Source organism: Cicer arietinum, chromosome 8, assembly GCF_000331145.2.
Source record: "Cicer arietinum cultivar CDC Frontier isolate Library 1 chromosome 8, Cicar.CDCFrontier_v2.0, whole genome shotgun sequence".
Classification (NCBI taxonomy): domain Eukaryota; kingdom Viridiplantae; phylum Streptophyta; class Magnoliopsida; order Fabales; family Fabaceae; genus Cicer; species Cicer arietinum.
The window spans coordinates 26,404,145-26,411,487 of NC_021167.2; the positions used below are offsets into that span (position 1 = coordinate 26,404,145).

General features: G+C 28.8%; 1 long non-coding RNA gene across 1 annotated transcript; it reads right to left on the reverse strand.

Annotated features, from left to right (window-relative positions):
- Positions 1–6,330: 6,330 nt before the first annotated feature.
- Positions 6,331–7,123, reverse strand: LOC101514753 (uncharacterized). Its single transcript, XR_012161633.1, has 3 exons — positions 6,992–7,123; positions 6,678–6,733; positions 6,331–6,588 (listed from the first exon to the last, which is right to left on the reverse strand). It is a non-coding gene; the product is annotated as an uncharacterized lncRNA (long non-coding RNA).
- Between the last annotated feature and the right edge of the window lie 220 nt (positions 7,124–7,343).

The window sequence follows — 7,343 nt, forward strand, 5'->3', positions numbered from 1 at the left end:
TCTTCAACGGTTGGATCGGTAAAACGACGTCTGTAGGGGGAGAAATCGTGTTCGCACAGCACCAGGTTATCCCTAATTTATTTTGTCTCAGTGATTGTGTTTGTCTCATTATTTGTATGGCTTTGAGAGAAGGTTTGGAGGTTCATTGTGTTGTTTTGAAAAATGGGTTTTGTGTTAATTTGTATGTTGGGACTTCTTTGGTTGAAATGTTTGTGAGAAGTTTGGTTTCTTGGACTGCTGTTATTGTTGGGTTTGCTAGGTGTGGGGATATGAGTGAGGCCAGGAAGCTTTTTGATGTTATGCCTGATAGAGATATTGTTGCTTCTAATGTTATGATTGATGGGTATGTGAAAATGGGGTGTATGGATTTGGCGAGGGATTTGTTTGATAAGATGAAGGATAAGAATGTTATTTCTTGGACTAGTATGGTTCATGGTTATTGTGAGGATGATGATGTTGTGGCGGCTAGGGTTATGTTTGATTGTATGCCTGTCAAGAATGTGCTTAGTTGGAATGCGATGATTAGGGGATATTGTGAGAATAGACGACCGCACGATGCGTTGAAGTTGTTTTGGGAAATGAGGGGACGTTTGGATGTGGAAATGAATAAAGTGACGGTTGTGAGTGTTCTTCCTGCTGTTGCTGATTTGAGTTCTTTGGATTTGGGTGTTTGGATTCATGGGTTTGTGCAAAGGAACCGACTTGATGAAGATGTTCATGTGTATGCTTTGGTTGATATGTATGCAAAATGTGGGGAAATTGGAAAAGCTAAATTGCTTTTTGAGGAGATGAATGAAAAAGATACATCGTCGTGGAATGCTTTGATAAATGGTTATGGTGTCAATGGTTGTGCGAAGGAAGCGTTAGAAGTATTCGCAGCAATGTTACGGGAAGGATTTGAACCGAATGAGATAACAATGACTAGTGTGTTATCTGCTTACCATTGTGGTTTGGTAGAGGAAGGAAGAAGATGCTTCAAAGAAATGGAGAGATTTGGAATTGTGCCTCAGATTGAGCATTATGGTTGTATGATTGACCTTCTAGGAAGGGTTGGATACTTGGATGAGGCTGAAAATTTGATCTTCTGTGTTGTCGCTCTGTCTGTTGCTTCTTCTGTTTGATTGCTAATCTCTCTAGTGATTTGCTTTGTTGCTTCTCTCTTTGTTTAGTTTGGTTTGATATGATTTAGTTTTGTTTGGTTCTATTTGGTTTGGTTTGTTTGGTTTTGGTTTCGTGGTGCTACTTCTTTGGTGGTTCCTATTTGTTGATTTTGATATGGTTGTTGCTCCTTGGTTTGTTTGGATTTGGTTTCGTGGTGCTACTTCTTTGGTGGTTCCTATCTGTTGATTTTGATATGGTTGTTGCTCCTTGGTTTGTTTGGATTTGGTTTCGTGGTGCTACTTCTTTGGTTGTTCCTATCTGTTGATTTTGATATGGTTGTTGCTCCTTTTTTGATCGCTTCTTTTTCGGTTTGATTTTTTTGTTGGCTTGGTTCTTCTCTTTGATTGTTGCTTCTTCTTTGGTGACATCCCTCTTGTCCCCCCGGCTGTCCAACCACCTCCTGCGATTGTTGATCCTCCTCGTTACCCCTCTCGTCATCATCTTCAGCATAGAATCATTATTCTACTGTTTGTCTCTTCTTCTTTACAGATTGCTGATTTGTTCACAAAGATGCATTCCATTAAACGTTTTCGTTTTTTTTTTAGTTGACAAACTCTCGATGCTCCATGTTAATGCATCGTGAGTTTGAGGGGAGATGTTAGATAATATTATTATATATTAGTAGTAAGGGTATTTTAGACAATTCTAGACAATTCTATTTTCTTATATATATACTCAGTGTAACCCTATTAACTTCAGTTTTGGTTCATTCTATGTTATGAAACCCTAGAGTGGTTGTTTCTCTTCTTCCTCTTTTCTTTGTTAACATGTAGAACCTTCAATCCAATAATATTTTGACAAAATATATCATGTATTATATGAAAATATGGTATATCTTTTAATTTTTTATAATAAGTTAATCTTTTATGTTTGTAAAAAATCACAAAATTGAACTATATTTAGTCTTAATTTTATTTCAATTATTTGTAATTAAAGATTTTTTAAAATTTTATTATAAATTTTATTATTGATTGTATAAAGAATAACAAAATAAATTTTTATGTGATTTTATGATCTTAAAAAAGAGAATTTTGTGTTTAATTTCAAGAACCCTAATATATAACTAACTCGAATTCTTTCTTATTTATTTAATTTTTAAAAGATTAATTGAGGATTTATGTTCATAAGATTAATGAAATCAAAATCATTAAGAGTCAGCCGGATTTATTAAAAAAATTGAGACTTTACAATTTTATTTTTATTGATTTAAAATTAAGATCATTAATATAATAAATGACGAACTTCATTTATTAAAAAATAATAATAAATAACTAATTTTTAATTTTTGTATAACTTAAAGATGACGTAATAAATTTGGCCTAATATTTTAGAGGGTGGATGAACTATCAACTTGTTCTTTAATGATATCCATCCAACATTTTTACAATAGAGGTAGCTGAGAAACCTCATGCAACTCTGATGCATGTAGTAATTGGAATATTGTGTTTTTTTTTCTACCAACTTTCCTCATCCACAAAAAATATAGTTTAGTTAATAAAAAGAAGATAATACATTTCTTCCATAATTCATTTCCTTCCGTAATACATTTTTACTTTGTACTCTCTTCCACCATTCAATACTCTTCTATATTTAATACAACATATTTCTTTTTCTTTTTATTCATTTCCTTCTCATTTTTTGTTTTTCTTCTCACTCTTTCTCTAAAATGAGCACCAAAAGAGCACTTGTAGTTGGATTAAACTACAATACAAAGTATAATTTTTTACTGAAAGCTTGCATAAATTCTGCAAAATTAGTATGTGAAGTTTTAAACTACAGTATGATTCCTTACGGAAACATATGTTTACTGATGACAATGGTGTTGAACATGTGCAACAATCTCTTTATTGTAGTGAGAAGCTTGCATAATTATATAAGAATGTTGCTATGCTTTTTTCACAATGATATATAAAAAAAACTTTGTTTGTAAAAACAAATTGGCTGTTAAAATCAAACAAATCTGCAAACCTCTTGCCTTACACCTAGTCCCTGTCGTTTTAATTGTTGGATAAATGACAACAGTTAAGTGGACATTTTCAGGCAAAGTGTTCTTTATACAAAAAGTGAAAGAAGTGAAAGAAGTGAATGTTTCGGCTACAAAAATGTAAATTTTAATTACAATTACCTTGTTAATTATAATTTTACTTAACAGGTATAGATTTGGGGAAAGATCCAACTCTTCTCTGCAGTAAAGAACCTGTGCACTGCATTCCACACCATTCTTTAATACCTGTTCAAAACTTAATGTCCAATAAATTAAATTAAAAGAAATTGTAGTCATAATAAATGATGCCAATTGAGGTGCTTCATAATAAATGATGCACGACTATATATACATTTTATTAGAACGTGAGACATTTCTACGCTAAATTACATTCGAGGTCCCTTAACTTAATTTCAGGTAACGTTTTGGTCCTTTATCTTTTTTTTTTCGACTTGGTCCTTTATTTTAATTTTAAGTGACAATTTGGTATTTTATGTTTTAAAATTTCAACAATGATATCCTTTTTTATACAAAAATTCAAAAAAAAATTTCAATCAAAACTCATAAAATTAATTATATTCTTCAATATAATACAAGTTTCATCAAATTCGTAACTCTAATCTTCAGATAAACTCATATTTTCATACTTTATTTGATATTTTTAGGAATAAAGGACTAAATTGGGAAAAAAAAAAGATAAAGGACTAAAACGTTACCTGAAACTAAGTTAAAGGACCACAGATGTAATTTAGCCTACATTTCTATATATATTTTTTAAAGAACAGTGGTTGCTTTATTACCTTTGGTCTGCATACGATAACAATAAATATTTTTTTTCTTCATTTTTTATACATAAACATATTTACAATTTTCAGAGCAATATCAACATTTTTTGTGGTAGCTTCTGCTATTTTTGTAACTTCCTCTGGTATCAACAGTCTCAAATGTTTTTCTTTTTTATTTCAAAAAAGAAATCCAAAATATACATATAAGTTTAACAAGTCAATTTAAATTTTAAATTTAAAAGAAAAAAGACCATTACCCCTTATAAATGATTTGACAAGTATATATGCAAAATCGATACATAATATCGTACTTAATGATATTAATATTTATCAGTTAAATTAGAATTTATCGATACTTGATTTCTTAATGTCATATATAAACTTTCATCAATGACATACAAGTATATATTTTCAACTTGATAACAATTTTTAAAATAATTCTACAAATATCTAGTAACTCCAGTTTCAAATATAAAGTACAAATGACATCAAAGAAAATTGATATATTTGATCTAAATTTTATACTAAACACACGACTCTATAAAAATATTAATACCTTTGGTGTATAGTTTTTATTAACTTATTTTATTTACCTAGGTAACAATTAAAAAAATACACACACACAAATCTACTAGAAAAAGGTATGAAAGATTTAGTGGTGGAATATAATTGAAGTGAGTATTTGTGAAACTAGTTGAAACCTCAAATTGAGTCCACGAATTCTCCATTGATGAAAAGCTTTTTAGTTGGAATCTTGACAAATGACTCTAAATTGGAGAGATTTGCCATCTATAATGCTCCACCTACTTTTCTCTATGTGGAATATAAAGTATAATAAAAGTTTAAAGAAAGAGTAACTTGAGGAAGAGAGTGTGGTTAGCTTTTTTGTGTAATAAAAGGAAAGGTAGAAGAGTTATTTATAAGCAGCATTTGACTCATGCATATCTCACAAATGGTTATGCATTCTATTTAATGCAATTATTGTAAAGTTTCTTTTTATCAGATGAACTAAGAGTTAAAAACATTTAATATATTTATTTTATTGATTGAAATACAGATAACTCTCACTAAATTTATATAAAATCTAATTATTTTAATCAATCAAATAAAATTTGTTAAAAAATATATGTTAAAGAATATCACTTTCAAATTATTATTTTTTATTGTATACTTATGACGATGAAAAAAAATATAATTAATAAAAATATTTTGATAAAACTATAATTATTTTTCTTTTATTTATATTTTATCTCTGAGTGAAGCGAGTAGTACAATATGTGGAAAAATGTCAACCTTATAAAATGTTTTAAGTTCTTTTGGCTTCCTAATAAATTGGAATTTACTTTGAATGCCATAGCAGAGTCAGAATTTGTGGGCAATACAAAGAATATGGTGCAAAACAAATTAGACAAAAACAAAGTGTGTAAAGAAATATTCGTTCACTTTTAATGTGAGTCATCAGCAATATATTTTCTTTCTCTTTTAAAGGAATACTATAATAAAAATGAAAAAATATCACAATTTTTTATTTATCTATATATAAAAATAAAAAACTATTTTCACAAAATAAAACCCTTAAGACAATTGCGCTTGTGTGTGTTGAATTATAAAAACTATATATTATAAACTTTTCTCTTTCAAGTTGATGCATTATTACGAAGGTCTAACAGACCAATTCCTCGGTAACAATAAAAAATAAAAAATAATAGGTCTCTAATTTGTATATTTTTATTTTATCTATATAATACTCTTTAATTGAAATATTATCATTGAAAAATATTAAATGAAATATAGAGATAATTTTTTTGAGAGTGATCAACAGAGAAGTAAATGAAATATAGCATTCATTGTTCATGGAGAGAGGGGACATGTATTCAGTTTAAAAAATAACGTTACGAGTATTTTTATTACGAGTATTATTTTTATCTATATAATACTCTTTAATTGAAATATTATCATTGAAAAATATTAAATATTATATAATAAATATGCATTTATGAAAATAAAGATCAAATTATAAAAAAAAATATTAAATAAAATAAAATGATAAGATGGTTAATTTTTTTTGGGTGTACGTAAAATGGTTAATGTTATCTATTTTAGTTAATTGGTTAGTAGTTTATTTCACCCACCAATAATAATAATTACACTAACCATTTAACCGGTGTGTGGCCCATCTTGAAAAACGCTTATTTAAGATTGAAAGTCAATTAAATATATTTCTTTTAAGTATAAATTAAAGTTGTTTGTTGAATAAATTTATAGAGACTAAAACATTTCTCATAAATATAAAAGTATATTTACAGGTTCATCCATTGAAGGACACTAAAGGTGAATACGTCTAACCTCGTTTGCTGTTAGTAAACACACAATTTGAGGATCTCCGCAAATGAATCCAAATATCAAATGAAATATAATTAACAAAAGAAATAATAACCAATATACAAGGGTGTTGAATATTATGGATAGAAGGGAGGATGGTAGAAGGATCTATACATCATTTTGATTAACCTTTGTATACATCATTTCGATTGACTTTGACAAATCAATCTCGATGACGCGGGAGATGAGGGTTGCTTTTCCATAGTTCACAACACACAAAGTTTGATGTCCATCAGACTCAATATATTCCCATTTAGTGGGCAACATCATCCGGTTCTAAAAAAATTGAAGAATGAATTCTAAAAATATAAATTAATAAAGAATTCAAATATTGTGAAACTTGAATCAAAAGCAGTTAAACTTGCCATGTATCCTTCGTATGATTGGCCGACACGTATATTTTTACTTCGAGCTACCGTACCTAAAGTTAATACATCAAACAGTTTATGTGCATGAATTAACTATCAATATCTTGTTGCATTTACATAACAAAACATGAAAGCAAAAGGAATTGCATCTTCACATGGTTCTAAGGTCAAAATCTAAATCATCATTATAATTAATACAACATTGAGCAAAGTAACTGTTTGGAACGTGCCAAACAAAATAAATTACTAAGAATGAATTTTACAAACAAAACTAAAGAATTAAAAAAAGAAAGAGGAAATTAGGGTTTTACCCCTTTGCATTGTCGCGCGTGTAGAGAAAGAGAGAAAGGAATCTGAAAAGAAACATAAAGAAGATTAGATAACCACCACAATTATGTGAAGAAGAAAACTAACCAGAGAAGATATCGGAAAATCGTACGAATCTATACATTATAATAAAGCAAACATGATAAATTGGCAAGTTTGACACGTGTCAACAAACTAGAGTGTTAAGAAAATATAAGTTTCTATTAATAGAAATAATACGTGTTTATTCTTGAGAAGTTAATGACCAATTAAAAAAATAAAAGGAAAGAATTAAAAATAAAAAGCTTTTTTTTTTTGTAAGAAAAGCATAAAACTTCTGTTAGATCTTTGTCCACG